Source organism: Balaenoptera ricei, chromosome 13, assembly GCF_028023285.1.
Source record: "Balaenoptera ricei isolate mBalRic1 chromosome 13, mBalRic1.hap2, whole genome shotgun sequence".
Taxonomy (NCBI): Eukaryota; Metazoa; Chordata; class Mammalia; order Artiodactyla; family Balaenopteridae; genus Balaenoptera; species Balaenoptera ricei.
The window spans coordinates 45,602,350-45,620,073 of NC_082651.1; positions in this window are offsets into that span (position 1 = coordinate 45,602,350).

Here is a 17,724-nt window from a genome sequence, read left to right on the forward strand (position 1 = left end):
AACGGGAAAAGAAATCAGAATAGTGACTCCGCCTTGAAAAGGGACAAAAGAAAGACATGTGGAAAAATCTCTAAGGAGAGAGTGTTGCTTGGTGTTGGCTGTTAGTTACACGGGTGCGTATACACAAATTAAACGTTAGACTAATTTCTACTCATTTTAATATATGTAATTATACTGCAGTTAAAACAAAAAGAAAGTATATGTGGATTAAGAACTCTGAGGCTGATTATCTTCCTGGTAGTCACTGTTATAAAGCCTTACCACTCAAAGGGTGATTCACGGGGCGGCAGCATCACGTGGGTGATGCAGGAGTGCAGAATGTCAGGCCCCAGCCCAGATCTACTGAGCCAGAATGTGCAAGTTAGTAGGAAGCCCAGAAGAATCATGTACACATTAAAGCCTAAGAAGCCTTGTAATAGTGGCTATCTGCTCTTTAAAGAAAAAATATACATCTAATCATCTTATTTAAGGCAAAAGCAGCACGCTTTGGGGAAATCGCCTCACCTCCATTTGTATAGTCCTGAGGTTGCTGTTAATCAGACTGCACACCCTAGCCCCCCTTAGGCCAAGAAGTGGGCACATTCCTTAGCAAGACCAATCAGATTCTCTGTCCTTGAATGGAGGGAAGCAAACATCAAGAAACCACTGAAGCTCATGCCTTCAATGACGGTGGCAGATGAAACTGTTGTCTGGTTCCTGCTGCCATCATCTTTTCACTTCCCTTAGATTCGTCTGTTTAGGGTCTGGTTCTCCATTCCTGCTTTAAGCTCTATCAACTACCTGATATTCTTCCAGTAAATTCACTTTTGGTTACATTATCTGGGTTTGGATTCTGTTGTTTGCAACCAAAATCCCGAACTGATGTTCTGTACTGGAGCATCCAAAATACTTGAGGAATCTAAATGTAGTTTTTCATTGCACGGCAACAAACTTTTTGTGCTTTTTTTTTTTCTAAAGCCCAGAAAAAATGGATTTATGGGACACCGTAGGCCAATACAAAAGATCACATTCAAATTTATTCCCATGTCATCGCATTTTATTAAAATTATATAACCCTCAGGAGCTTGAGTTCCCAAAAGTCTGTCCTCCGTAAAATAATTCCACTGGGAAAGGCCATTTATATATACTGTTCTCTGCATTTTGCTCTACACCCAAAAATGACAAATGGAGAAAATCAATAAGAACTCTTAAAAAGTCAACTGCCAAGAAGTAAAATTACTTTGGAATAGATAGACTGGCCAGCAGTTATCTGAGTGACCTGCTCATATTTTAAAATAAGACTCCTGAGGAGAATATGACATTGGCTAGGTTTGGGGGGAACAAAATAGAAGACTCATCATCGTGTGATAGAAGTCCACAGATGACTTTCCATTTTTTATTGCATGCATAGACAATAGAAATCTTTGCATGTAAAAAATAAAAGCTCATCAGCAAATTGCTTTCATCCAAATGAACATTGGCAGATAGTAAAATGATCCCTCTGTTATTTTAATTCAATGAAATTAATTTTGCAAAAATCCATCTGATCAGTTTTTACAAATATACAGATGATTTTAAAAGAATGACTAGACTTTTTGAACTTAGTGATTTTCCATATAGTCTCTTGTTAACTTTGTATTCAGAAAAACAGCAGAAGTGCTTTTCTTTTCACTTTTAGTATCATCTAAAAATGGGAATTATTTTTAAAAATTTAAATGAACTTTTAAATTTGCTTTGTGATAGATTAGTAGGTATCAAATTGGATAGGACTTGGCCATCTGTCAGTCAAAGCCACTATTACAAAATGAAAATGAATTATTTCTGTATGTTGGAGGGGCTCTCTTCTAGAACCAAGGGGCATGGCACAAAAATATTTTAAATAAAAGAGAAATAATTACATGACAGATACTACCAGCTGTCTATTCAAAATCCATTCTTCTTCTCTTTCTTACTAATAGAACCTGGGTTTATTCTTGGCCACAATGCATGCAGCTAAAATACTCTATTTCCCAGTCTCTCTTGCAACTACTGATGTCAATGAGATAGAAACAGAATTCATTGTGTGGGGATTTCTGGAAAGCTCCTTAAAATACTTACTTTGTAGGTGGTTCACACTTTTATCTCCAACCCCCATTTCTCTTTCTGTGCAGAACATAGATGTGATGGCTGGAGGACAAACTGCCATCTTGAACAATGTCCTTTGAGGCTGGAAGCCCTCTGAGGACTACCAATCCTGGACACAGATACAGATCTCTATTCTGTGTGGGGCTTTCCTGTTAGGTACAGCTTAATGTAATTCTAAGTGATACAGATGGGTAAAAACAGGCATCTATTTAGGTAGATTTACAAGACTTTAACATTTCTTTATGTCATGTCTCCTGGTTTGAGAGTTTGGCCCTTCAGAATCATAAATTTTAGAGCTAAAAGAAATCTTCGAGAACATCTAGGCAAAATCCCTCATATTATAAGTCAGACAAGGCCCAGAGAGTTTCAGTGATTTACCCAAGACCCTGTCAGGAGTAACTTATCAAGTATCCATTATTATCAGCATTTATCAAGTACACATAGTTATGTTTTCAATGAGACACTTTCCAGTATCCAGGAGGTCGGTCTTCTTTCCAGGACACTTATGTGCCTCTCGACACATTGCCTTTCCTTGCGTAAATCTATAAAGAAGTATAGATCTAATATATACTTTAATAACAAAAATACTAGGGAGAGACGCTTGTCTTTTTAAGTTCTGCCATACCTCCCATCATAAATATAGGCTGACAGAGAGTCAGTGATCATTGTGATTCCATTCCTGTGTGTGTGCCTGTGTATGTGTGTGTGTGCGTGCAGCAAGGGGAGATAGTCATAGTGTGAAAGCCATTTTTAGAGAAAGCATCTCAAACTGCTGAAAGAGAATGATGCCTGACAAGCATTTTTTTTATTGAATAATCCAATTTACAAATGCTTCCAGACAGACTGAGGGGACTTGACTAGGTTAAAAGTATGACAACCACAATCAAAGTCCTGATGGAAAGGGTGCAATGAATGATAAAGGTGGGGACGAGAAGGTTTCTCCCCAGTGAACTCAGCTGTTTTAGTAGATCCTCTGGTCTTCATATATCAACGTTCTCCTTTATAGCTAAATCCCATCCAGGCAAAAAGGAGAGGCTTGAATTGCTCTAAGTGCTCTGTAAGATCTGCTACTCGTGTGTGTTTGGAAGATTCCGAAGCACTGTGGCCTGGGTGCAGACTCACAGCAGAAAGTTAATCAAGAGAGCAGTTGGGAAAAGGCACTGGAGTAGCCCACTTGCCTGCTTCACAGATCCTTACAGGGAATATAGGCATGCTGGGGCATTTTTGCCTTTGCAATTACTACTGAGATTCACCATGGCAGCGATCTAGGGGGATTCACTGAAAAGAATGGCATCTCTCAGATTTACAGGGTACAACAAGGAAGTTGGCACATTCCCCCGATGCAAGGTGTGATGTCATCTGTGTGGGCTGAGCAGTCCACACTCATTACCATTCATTGGCCAAATGACTTGGGTTTTAACCAGACGTGGAATGTAATCCATTAACAGTTGAGCATTCATAGAAAGAAAAGTAGCCAGGAAGATTCTAAGAGAAAGGACAGCAAAATTGGCATATTGTGCTATCAGCTGATGGACCTTCTGAGAAACTTGAGAGATCGGTGCCTGCAATGAAAAGCTGAGACAGTGTAAGACCAAGGTGAAAATAAATATCCAGACCCTTAATGCAACTCTTTTAAATATAACTTCATTAACACACCCACAGGCATCCTACTCTCTCTCTGTGTAAAGCTGTTGTTTCTCATCCATGCGTTCTTACACGGAGTTTTCAAAAAAGCTGTTCGGATTTGTGTAAATATGTGACTATAATTGGCTTTCCAATTTCACAGCTTATCATAGGCAGAAAGGGAGGGCTTGCTGACATTTCAAAGACAATAAGCACATTTGATGCAATGGTCTATGATTCTCCCCAGTGTTTTTAACCCACGATTGGAGAAACAGATGGTTAGATTTTCTAGGAAGCTTAAAACAGAAGTTGAGCTAATACAAAACTGCTCAGCTATCAGACGGGGCAAATCCATTCTGTCGCCCTTTTTTTTTTTTTTTCCAAATCACAGCCCATCAGAGGAAGGATTTAGCTTCACAAAAAAATATTTACCAGGAAGCTTTCTGCAGAAGAGAAGGGCATGCTTTGTTAAACCAGATGCATTTTATTTTTCCTGGAAACAAGATTTATGAAAGCAGTATGTTCATATTTCTCCATATACAGTAATTGGAACTCATTATGCTAATTGTATTTCCATTATCACTAACTAACAATCAGAGTGACCTGGCCCACAGTCTAATTTGTCTTTAATCTGTTTTTGTATAGGGAGTTTTACCCTGTAATTTCAAGGTGATAATTCTATTCAGTGCAACTTTATGTATTGCAGAAGGTAATACTTTTGATGCTCTATGCGATCCCCTTGCAACTGTTTGGTGTAGAATGGGGAAGCAAACAGATGTACCTGTATGTGCCGTCTCACTGGTGAAATATATGCTTCACCTGTGATAAGAGTATCCTTTATTATTCTTGCTCAGATTGAACATCCAGTCAAAGCAATGGTAGGGTTGCCCATACTCAAACTCCAGATCTCAATTTACAATATGTCGTACATTGTCTAAGAAGCAGTTGACATTTGCTGTTATCAAGAAGGAAAATGGGTGTTTCCAGTACCTTCTAATGATTAGTTAACACCTTATAAATATTTCCATGTGACAATCTTTTGTAAAAAGAGAAGTGACAGGTTTGGATGATCATGAAACTTCCTTCTTATAAAAATGAGATATTGAAGGGAGAGATGAGATACATTCATGGTATTCTCTCTCAAAGGATACTATTATTTATCAGACAAATATACAGCAGTGGGATGGTACAGGGGAAAGGGAACTGGATTTGGAGCCCAAAGTTCTGAGATCAAGTTCAATTCCATGGCTTATGGAAAGCACCACTCTCTCTGAACTTCAGTTTTCTTTTCATCAAAATTGAGATAATACGTATCAGGCAAATCATTGAGACAGCATCAAGCAGTGGGCAAGAGGAAAGACTTGGGAATTAGACTGAATTTAAATTGGGACTCCATCATATATTAGCAGGTGACCTTCAGGAAGCCTTTGGTTTCCTAAACATATTTTTAAATGGGCATAATAATATAATAGTTCCTTCTTCATAGAGCTGTTTTGAGATGAACTAATGAAGATTAATGTATATAAAATGCTTTGCCCAATCCTTGGCACATGGTAAGCATATAACAAAGGCTAGCTCTGATGGGAGAGAAGTAGCAAACAAGAAAACATTCTACAGGTATGGGGTTGTGATGATTGCCAATCACTGCGAAGTGTTGTTTCATTCTGGGGATTGAAGTGATCATTATCACCCTGACCCATTGGGAAGAAAAGACTTCTGTTGAGAAGAACTGAAAATCAAAGACAGAGGATAAAGGAGAGTAAGCAATACACCAAATGGCTTCTAGTCTTGTGGGTTCCATCGATCTATCTTCCTAGCCTGATTGACCTAGAGTCCCTTTGTGTGTCTTTCAGAGTGCCACTCAAGTCAGCAATTTTTTTTTTCAAAAAAAAAAAAAGATGCCAATTTGTGATATCCTGCTCCTACTGGTACCTAGTCCTCTGCCAACACTTGAGAACCAGTTGGATCACCATGCCTCTTCTTCCACAGAATGCATAGAGTTTTCATATCCTCAGGAAGCCCTCTTTCTTCACCTGGCCTCTTCTTCTGCTTGACAGGGAGATTTTTCCAAATCCAGTCAGATACAAGTGTAGTTCTATAGCATACTCTGGTTTCACACACTCCAAAAAAGTATTTGATTTTCTTTGTCCTAAGCATAAATCATAGGATATCACCTAATCAACAAAATAATCTTAATCAGTGCTTCACCGTCTGGCTTTCCATAACAATCCCAACTCTCTGTTGATGTTTTCCATCTTCCCTTCTGTTAAACCAGATGGTGCATGTTCTAGCCTCTTTATTATCCTTTTCTGACCATTGTACTCTGTCCAAAGATCGTTGTAGGAAACCTGCCACACTGTTGGCAGCAGTGGCCCTGCCCTGACTGTTAAATGTTGTGATGGTTCAGGCAGCCTTTGCTAATGCCTATCCTTTCCTAAATCTGAGCTTTCTTCCAAAGTCACTGACTTCCTAGTCCATAATTTTTAGATAACACAACCACTTCGGTTTCACACATCAAGTGTGAGCTTTTTTTCTTCAGTAGAAGCAAAGTCTAACTGGAATTTTTCCCACATGTCATGAATCTCTCTCACAAGGAGAGTTTGCAATGAGCACCCACCAATAATCACAATGTCTTCTTTCCTATTGTGCTAAGAAAGGGAAAGGAACCATCTTCCCTCCATGCTGAAGAAGCTGGACCATTAGGTTTTTCTCACACACAACATGATCTCTTAATTATATAAATCTTCCTAGACCATTATCCTCCATTTATCTTTCTGTATGAACCATATTGCACATTTAAAAAGTTAAAATATCTGAACATCAGTGGCACTGTGGCTTGAAAAGAAGACAGTTGGGAGTCAATTAAATCTGTGGATCATTTTAAACAGTGATCATCAAACCAATTCTTTTCCTGCCGTGTGTGTGTGTGTGTGTGTGTGTGTGTGTGTGTATGCGTGTGTGTGAAACTACCAGGACCAAATACTAAATTCATTCCATGATAGCAATAACCTTTTTATAGAAATCACTTTAAAAATCTTATCGTCAAACAAGCTGGTTTTCTGGACTTTACTCTGGTCTCTCCAAAACACAAATTCACATAATACAATGAGTAGGAAATATAACAGATACATGGAGTTGAAAGAAAGCATCAGTATCTAAATTCCAAAGAATAAGCATCAGTCACGGAGTGGATAGCTATGGTAACTTGGCACCATTATTCTATAGTATCTGACAGAACTGAAAATCACAGCATGGAGAGATTTTACCACAAAGGATTTTCAATTTGTTGTTTAGGAAGATAGATAGGCAAGTACTTTCTTTATCCCTAATGACTACAGAATGTAAATAATCTTGTTATAACCATATTTCATGCAAATTTTATCTTTGGAAGAGGTAGATTTCCTTCTAGACAATTTCTTTTATTTTTTTTTTCTCTGACCAACCAGCAAGCACAATATGTGCATGGTCCCCTGTTTAAAATGGAGCCCAGTAAACTCACAACTTTGCTCCTTGTGACCCATCTTATCATGGGGACACATCAGCTGTATTGTCTTCCCAGAATACATCTCTCACCTTTCCATCCTGACTCCATGTAAAGAATTTCCTAGAGCACACATAATCTAAGTTTTTCCCCCCTTTTTTAAAAATTACTTACTTAATTTTTTATTGACGTATAGGTGATTTACAATGTTGTGCTAGCTTCAGATATACAGCAAAGTGATTCAGTTATACACACACACACACACACATATATATATATATTCTTTTTCAGATTCTTTTCTCTTATAGGTTATTACAAAACATTGAGTATAGCTGAATCTTAAAGCATCTTCCAAACCACAAACAAAAGATGTAATCAGGCTATTGCTAAAGCTTCCCATTTTCCACTTACCTGCATGATCATAACTCAAGTACCTAAGGAAAAATAACAACCAGGGTTTTTTTTCCTCTCCAGAAATTTAGGCCAATACTGTAGAAGGCAAATTTTACCCCAAGCACTCTATCAATAGAGGCTAATGTGGTTAACTGCTTCCCTGAGTCTTAGCAAAGACCTTACATAATTCTTGCTTTACTGGTGAGTTTTCTAGGATTTGGGACACTTAGCTCCTTCTTTTCTGTTCAAGAGGAGGAATGGAAATGTTTCATGCTGCAATTGCTGAGTGTATTACTGCTCTCCATTTGCATACTGTCTGATGATTTGCATGTGGGGTCAGCCAAAAGGTCTCAGAATCATTTCCCTCTAAAACCATTCCTTTGCTGATAAGGCTTCCCATAAGCATAGCTAAAGAAAATGGGTCACACTGGATTTCTGAAACTGTTTCAGGAAACCTCTTCCTGATTGAGCAATACACTCCAGGCTTTCATAAAGCACCTAAAGGGCTCATTTTACTCAAGCCATTCACGAGAAAAACTCCAAATGTCTCCCCTTTCTCCTGTTCTCCCTGATATCTGAACATGGCCTTCATCCTGCACGCACTCTGTGATCTTGCACATAACTATAATGGGAACCCTCCCAAAAGATGTTTATTGTCCTTCTTTCTTCTCTTTTTTGTTTTTAATTGATGTACAGTTGTCTTACAATATTATATTAGTTTCAGGTGTACAACATAGTGATTCCATATTTTTTATAGATTCCACACTGTACAAAGTTGTTATAAAATTTTTGTCCTTCTTGATCTTGTATACACACAAAGTGTAATTGCATATCATCTTTTTTTAATTCCATTTTTTTTAATGTTTCTTTCAATGTCATTCTTACTCGAAGTAGAATGAGAAACTTAATTAATTGACCCAAGACTTCAAAAGGTTTTTTAGATATGGTCTATAGGTTGTTTATAATTCCAAATCTTTTGTGCTTTTTATGGTTTCCTTCTTACCCAAAATAGAAAGCAAAACTGACAAGTAATATAGCCAGGACCTCTATTTTTTGCAAATCCTGCAGTTTCCATGTTTTATTTAATACGCCCCTTTGGAATCTTATTTCTTGGGACCTTCCACCCTTCCTCTCTGCCTTGTACATTGCCTATGAACCCTGATCCTCCAGATTTGAAAACAGGGTGGTGTTAGGGTCTCCAGCATGAATCTCATGGGATGGTGTGTGGTGTGTTTCTAACAAGGGTGGTTGATTTCAACTTCACTCAAGATTAGCTGGTGCTAACCTATTTGTGCCTAGTGAATATAGGTGTTTGTTTCATTCTCTCATTCATTTATCCATTCACTAATTTCATATTTATGAAATAATCTCTGAGTTAATCCCTTTGTAGGCTCTTAAGATATTGGGCTGATTAAGATACAGTTACTGAGCCCAAGGGACACATAGTTGAGATGAAGAGACCACACCTAAATGACTAAATATAAGTTTATGAGAACAGAGACTTGTCAGTCTTAATAAGCAGCTGTCACAATGCCTAGAGTGCCTGACACATCAAAGGTGCTGGGTGAATGTTTGTTGAATAAACCAGTGACTAATAAGGCGTAATAAGACAAAGGCTTACTGTCTTTCCACTGTTACATCCCCAGCACCTAGAACAGCGCCTACTTCTAAAAGGAATTCAATAAATGTTTAACACTAGCAATGTGACTGGCTTGTAACTAGTGTATGATGCACTTACTAAGTGCCAGAACATGTCTGAAAAAGTTAATTTAATCTTCATAGCAATCTTCTGAGGTAAGAACTATCCCCGTTTTCAGATGAGGAAAAGTTAAGTAACTCATACAAGTCACAGAGCTAGTATTTATGGAACGTAGACTTGAAAGCAAATGGTCTGCTTCAACAACTCAGCCTCTTAAATACTTTACTATCCTGGCCAAGGCATGTTTACTCAATTGATTTGGATTTAAATGTGGCCAGACTTTTGAAAGTCTTGAATAACAGGATAAATGGCCTAAATGCTATTCTCTGTTTTTTTCTGCTATTCTGAATCCTACTACTCCTATTTCTCTAACACTTCACAGCTTTAACATAGATTACTCCATAGAATACTCGCTTCTTGAATATTTCTGAGATATATTGTAGAAGGATGACTCCATCTATGGTTTGTAAAAGATAACAAAGAAGGAAAGAACTAAAAACAAAAGAGCAAGTAAGAGTCTGGAGAAATAGCTTAGCAATAGGGACTTCTCTGAACCAAGGTGAGAGGAGTGGGAATAATGTGCTCAATCACAGACAAAGATTGTCTAGCTATGGACAGTAAGGAGGGAAAGATCATGTCAATGGTTTAAGCCCTGCTGACTATGGGACTCAAGGTACCATTAACTGAAATTTAAAAATTGTCCTGGAAGATACCATTTAGGGAGGCACAGTAAAGTACAGTTTTTAAAATGTTGGCTCAGATGCAGGAGTCATTGAACTACAATTCAGGGACCAGGTTAGGCCCACCACTTATTTTTGTAAATAAAGTTTTATTGGAACACAGCTGCATCCATTGGTTTACATATTGTCTATGGCTCCTTTCTGGTTACAAGAGTAATGTTCAGTAGTTGCCATAGAGATCATGTGATGCCCAAGTCTCCAATATTATCCCTGCCCAAAAGTAATGGTTAAATTCAATAGACTGTTAGAAATACTATACTGGATCCTATGTGCGTGTCCTTGATCTGTTTTTGAAAGTGTGCAAGTGTGTTTCTAAATGTTTGATTAATTAATCAATGTTGCTGAACTCTGAAACTGCGATACACACTTTCAAAACAAATCCCGTGGCACATGAATTACCCATACCTCAACCTAACCTAGGCAGGGTCCCAAGGCACCCACCTATAATTGAATCAATTTAGTTCATGATGACTCAAAAATATTTATTTAACACTATTCTTAGGGTTAAATGGGCAGTGATAAGATGAGTGCAGACAAAAATGGTAATTGGAGGAATAAAATAAAGTCGTGGTTATAACATCATGGAGATATTAAAGTGGCCAGACAAGGAATGCCATCAAATCAAGCTCATTTTCCTTCTCCTAACATATTCTCAGGTTTCTTCCCCTCTTTCCTCTTTGACCTACCCCTAAGGTCACCTTTAAGTTCCCCTTTCTCTACTGAATAAGGTGGTGTGAAAAAAGTACTTCCATTCTGGCTCTTTTTATCACTTCCTGGGTGATCATACTTGTCAAATTATTTTGCTTCCCTGATTTTCGTTGTTTTTTTCCTAAGTGTTGATAATTTCCTACAAGTTGAATGGCTGGAGGATTCCTGTATTGCCTTGGGAGATCATTTTCAGGTCTAAGATCTCCATTGCTAAGGCCTTAGCCTTATTTTGACATCTCATCTCTCTGATTCCTTTGAAATGTTATATTTACATTAATATATTATGTCGTGGGTTGACTGTGTAACCCAAAAGATATGTGGAAGATGTGATCTTATTGGGAATAGGAGTCTTTAAAGATGTAATTAAACTAAAGATCTCAAGATGAGATCGCCCTAGATCAGAGTGTACTCTAAATCCAATGACAGTGTCTGGGTAAGAGGAAGAAAAGGAGGAGACAGACAGACCCAGGGAAGAAGGCCATGTGTAGACAGAAACAGAGATTGGAGGGAGGTGTCATTAAGCCAATAAACATTAAGGATTGCCCACAGCCACCAGAAGCCAGAGGCATGGGACAGATTCTTCCTCAGAGCCTCCAAAAAGGAACCAACCTTGTCAACACCTTCATTTTTGAGTTCTGGCCTCCAGAATTATGAAAGAATATATTTCTGTTGTTTAAAGCTACCAAGTTTGTGGAATTTGTTATGGCAGCCCTAGGAAATTAACATACCTTATTAAATAATTTTGGTTATCTAATTCTCTATGCCACTGAACATGGGCCATTGCTATCTGCTGCTTTATTTTTTCCTGCCTTATAGATTGCCATAGTATTTTGGAATTATCTGTTAAGTACTAAGTCCCAGACCTTGAGGAAACTCTATTTCCCCCAAGAATTCTTCTTTCTTTCTTCTTTAATGTAAGTTCTGCATTTTCTGGAAAACACATTTTTATAGCAGAAAATATATATTGGAAAACACATCCCAAAGCTTCTATTAGAAAGCTTCTATCCACCAAAATGTTAGCTGTGGACAAAGATACAACTGTTTTTCAAAACCCCATTCTAGTGTATTAAACATACACTTGTTTTTCAATGGATACAATTAATGTCATCTACTTTGTTTCTGGACTCCAAAACAAAATGATTTGTGTGTTCACACATTTCTTCCCCCTTGGAATTAGGATCTTTAAATAAGGTGCTTTCCTTTTCAAAAAGAGGCTGATGACTGGCTTTATTTTGGAATTTAAAATGCGCAGAGTTTATGGATGTTAACTCACATTTATTAGCAGGATTTCATCAATTATGTAATGGATTGCTGAATGTCACTCTTGTGCTTTACTTCCAAAGTAACTACATGCTTTATGCTTAGGAAAATATCATATAATTATAAAGTAATTCTATGTTCTAGTAGAATACTTAGTAATTATGCTTAATACTGTAGTTCCAATAGTGATTACTATGAAAGCTCATTATAAAAGGCAGAAATAGTCACATATGTATTCTTAATTATATCTGCCACAATAGAAGTTAATGTTAATTGAAGTGAGTTATAGTTATTATGGTAACTAAATTAAAAGCATCTACTAGCAGTGATAACCAACCTTCAAAAGAACCTAGTGTCAAATTAGTGTCAGAAACTTAAAGAAGAGTCACTCTCAACATAATTCTGTTTGGTTTTCTTTATTCAGGAAATGCTTCCACCATTTCCTTCCTATGAGCTTACCCATCTTTATCTCACTAACACCTTGGACTGTACTTGGCATTTGAAAATACTCCATGAGTATATACTAAATGAATGAATAAATATCTTGTAATATTTATTTTCATTCTTCTAAAATTAAGCGATGAGATTCATCTAAAATTATTTGCAAGTAGCTTGTGAGATTCTAAATTGATGCTCTTAATATTTTAGGGTCATTGACCTCTTTGAGACCATGATATAAAAGTGCCTGCCCTTCCTTAGTAAAGTGTATATAAACACAAAGTTTTGCAAACATTTCCAGGATGTGCAGGGATCCCCTGAAGGTCATTTATGGAGCTCAAAGTAAGAACAATGGCTCCCAATGAGCAGCATTTTATGAACTGTACTGTTGGCTGCCAGGATCTGGAGCTAGGTGCATTCCTTGAGAAGTTGATGGTAGATGGCTTTCCTAGTTTTTCCTTTCTCCACTATTTAAAAAAAAGTATGCAGAATATTAAATCATGATTTCACTCATAGTTTATTTTGCTTCACATTCATTTTTAAATTGTTCAGCGTAAGAAATTATACAAAATCTATTCCTTTGATAGGAGACAACAAACAGCATACATTTCTGAACACAAATACACAGCGCATTAAAAATACAAGTGTGAGATGTGAAGTTTCTGGTTCACAGGAGATATTTGGTCCTACTACTGAAAACTTGTTCATCATACCCCCCTAAATGCAGACCCCAGTAAGATGATGCTAATGGTAAGCCATCATCCAAAATAATGGGAGTCCTGGAGGGCTCATGGTCTACACAGGCCTGGGTCAGAGCTTGAGTGGACCCTGGAAGTGCCAGACAGAGGCAACACCCTTGAAAAGAAACAATGACCATGCTCAGAAAATACCACGTGGCAGTATTAAAGCGCATGACCATAAATGCTACAGAGAATGCAGAGAAAAGACATGTTGAAGGTGGGAGTAGTTGATCAACTTCAGAGTCAAGGTGGCAAAGAAATATTTTATATTCCCCAACTTTCTTTCAATGTAGACATAAGAGTGTGACTAGGGGCAAGAATTAAATTATTATAAAGAAAAAAAAAAAAAGTCATGTAGAACATAGTGGCAAGATGGGAATAAAGACACAGACCTACTAGAGAATGGACTTGAGGACACGGGGAGGGGGAAGGGTAAGATGTGACAAAGTGAGAGAGTGGCATGGACATATATGCACTACCAAATGTAAAATAGATAGCTAGTGGGAAGCAACTGCATAACACAGGGAGATCAGCTCTGTGCTTTGTGACCAGCTAGAGGAGTGGGATAGGGAGGGTGGGAGGGAGGGAGATGCAAGAGGGTAGAGATATGGGGACATATGTAAATGTATGACTGATTCAATTTGTTATAAAGCAGAAACTAACACACCATTGTAAAGCAATTATACTCCAATAAAGATGTTAAAAAAAAAATTATTATAAAGGTCCTACTGAGATCTGAGTTACAAAAGGCCTAAGAGAAAAATGCAAGGGCATATCCTATTGGTTTCAAGAGGCCTGAAAATCTTATGTATTTTGGAATTTCTCTGAGGAGCCAAATACCTGGGCCCTCAGAGCATTTCTCATGACCTTTCCCCCACATTTTTGCATAGGACCAAGGTGTGGCCTAAACTCTAGTTCTGAAGAGTTGACCAAGAACAGAACACACCTGTCATGTTATTCTTTATATCAATAGTGAATTTATTCCCATTCCCCATTCCTCAGCAGTACAGAACACTTCATGCATCTTTCCTAATCTACATAATCACTTGTCAAGATGAGTGATTTCTATCCACTTGTCAATGTTGCTGTTTTTTTTTAACATTCCCTGAAAAATTGGTTTAACATATTTTAACTGACATACTTTTCTATGCAACTGGATACCAGGCGTAGATATATTTGATAGTCATTTCTCCCTGTCCCCACTCCCCAAATGAGTTCAGTGCTCATGAAATGAGCTGAATTGCCCTAGAGAATTAAATTCATTACATTCTTGCCTCACAGATGTGGGTGATACCTGCATATACAGATAACCCTACACAAACTCCTTCACCATACCAAGGAAATCTATGGTGAGAGGAAAAGAAGTCTGTTTCCATTGCTGGCTATGCAGCTTAAGACATTTCTTCATCCCAAAGTAGAATATTTTGTAAACCATTTAACCACAAAACACCAAGAAATTATAGAAAATAATTGATAAAAGCCAATTCTTTAAAAAATTTTTTATGGTCATCTCTTGACTCAGTGGTGAATCATAAGACAACTTAAAAGTCAAATCCAAAGATACTTTCTTGGCATTTGACAGGGAGAGAGATTTATGAGTTACAGTCATAGACTTTTATTAGAAATGGAATTGTAGACCAAGTGCAAATACATTTCTCCTCTTTCTATTTTTTTTTATTCTCATGTTGGAAGACCTACGGCTGTTTTGTTTCTGTTTGAGTTCTAATTTCATATTATGATATGCTCAGAACAAATTCCTAAGGGCTTGAAGAATACATTCAAACTTGTTCAAATATTAGTTTCTTTAAAAAAGCAAAATACCTCCATGCAGGGAAAGAAAAAACCACCCAGTAGAATCAATCCTTCTTCACCTGCCCCTCCCCCAAGATACAGTCAACATCTTCCTCCAACTGTAGTTTTTTCCTGCCCCAGACACAAGACACATTTAAAGGAACCCACCCCCCAAAAATACAAGTAACTCCTCTGTCCTGCAAGTAGAAATCAGAATTTGGGATTTTGGCAGGTCCTGGATAGTCAGACAGTGTTTTCTATCACCAACCCAAGGAGTGACATTTGATTTCTAGTGGATGAAAAAGATTTTCTGTCTGTTTTTAGGTTAGAAACTGTTGTCAAGTTAAAGTGAACATTTTGTTTTTTTGAAAAAAAATTCTTTCTCATTCTCCCTGGACTCTGTACTTACAACTAAAATCATGTGCACAGTAGTAAAATTTCCTGAATTCAATTGTCCAGTAAATGTTCATTAGCACTTAGTTGGTGTCAGACTGAGTTCTGGACACTGGAGATGGAGCAGGGAACATAACAGAGAGGGCAGAGCCCGAGGAGGGCATAACATCTGAATGACGGGACTAGCCCAGCAACACTCCCTGAAAAACCCATGGTCTTGGTTTCCAAGGCCAAAGAAAACACAAATTCTGGGGGGAGTTTGTCAAACTAGAGGTTTTTGATGAAATGACTTTGTTGCATGTTTTCCTTTAGCTAAGAAAGTCTCCATCAATATGTACATTATAAGTTCTTTTTGGCTTCATCACTTAAATATTTTTAAATTTTAAGTAGGTAGGTAATACTTTCACGTGATTATATATATATATATATATATATATATATATGAAAGTGTTCAATCAAATGCTTTCCTTCCACCCAATCGACTCATTGCTTCCCTATTCATCCAAAGAACACTGCCCCTCCTCCACTGTTATTGTATATCTTTTAGAGTTGCTTGTCACATATACAAATAAATACAAATATATTTGTAGTTTTCTGCCTCCTTCCTTTTTTTAAAGAAAAATTAGCATTGATACATACTGTTCTATTGTTTTCACTTATCAATAATTCTTGAAATCTTTCTGTGTCATACATAGAGAATTGCTTTATTCTTTCTTAAAGGTGCATAATATGTCATTATATGGATGTACCATAAATAATATTTGCTCAGCACCTATTTATGGACTTTTGGGGTTTTTTTAAAGTCATTTGCTATTAAAAAAAATCACTGAAATGGGTAAACTTGGCATAGGTCATTTCTTACATGTATAAGTATATTTGTAACATAGATTACCATTGTGAAATTTCTGGGTCAGTGGGGATATTCATTTGTAATTTTGATATATCAATAAATTATCCTGCATAGAGTTATACCAGTTTATATACATAGCATCATAAGTGCCTGTTTCCACACAGCCTTACCAAAGAGTGCATTGTCAAACTTTTATATTTTTTTCATTCTAGTGATTAAAAATGTTGTTACTACAAGGTAGTTTTTAATGTGCATCTTTCTTTTCATGAGAGAAGCTAACATTTCTTTATATATTTAAGAGACAATTGTGTTTAACTTTTGGTCAACTTTCTTTTCCCCTCTTCCTAGTGGATACGTGAACATTCTCTTAATTTTTAGGAGCCCTTAAAAGTAGAAAAAATAATCCTTTGTTGATCAAATGAGTTGCATATATCTTTTCTGAGTTTGTCACTTGTCTTTTAACTTTGTTTTTTCTCTTTTCATCTAAAAAATTAACCTTTTAATTTAGAATCGTTTTAGATTTACAGAAAATCACAAAGATAGAATTCCCATACACCTCACACCCAGTTTCCCTGATTACTAACATCTTATGCCACATTTGTCACAATTAACAAACCGATATTGATACAATATTGTTAACTGAGGTCCATAATTTATGCTAATTTCCTTTGTCAAAGATTTTTTGTTGAGGTGAAATTCATGTAACCATAAAATTAACCATTTTAAAGTGTACAATTTAGTGCCATTTAATAAATTCACCGTGTTGTGCACCTCTATTTAGTGCCAGTACATTTTTATCAACCACCTGCCACAATCTCATCCTCATTATGAAGTCGTTGACCATTCCCCTGTCCTCCCAGCCTCTGGCAACCAGCAATCTGCTTTCTGCCTCTATGGATTTACCTATTCTGGGTATTTCATATAAATGGAATCCTACAAAATGGAACTTTGGTGTCTGGATTCTTTCAATTATCATAATATTTTGGGGATTCATCCATGCTGTAGCATGTATCTGTATTTCATTCCTTTTAACAGCTGAGTAATATTCTATCATATGTATAAACCACATTTTGTTATCCAGTATTCCTTGTTGACATTTGGGTTGGATCATATGGTAATTGTATGTTTAAATTTTTGAGAAACTGCCAAGCTATTTCCCACTGTGGCTGCACCACTTTACATTCTCACCAGAAATGTATGAGGATTTCAATTTCTCCACATCCTCACCAACACTTGTTATTTTATTCTTTTGTTTGTTTTGGTTTTGTTTTGTTTTGTTTTTTTGATTTTTATAGCTATCTTAGTGGGTATGGAGTGATATCTCATTGTGGTTTTGATTTGCATTTCCCTAATGACCAATAATGTTGAGCACATTTTCATGTGATTGTTGATTATTAGTGTGTGTGTGTATATATATATATATATATATGAGTATGTATCGGCTGTGCTGCTTGGCTTGCAGGATCTTAGTTCCCCAACTAAGGATTGAACCCCGACCATGGCAG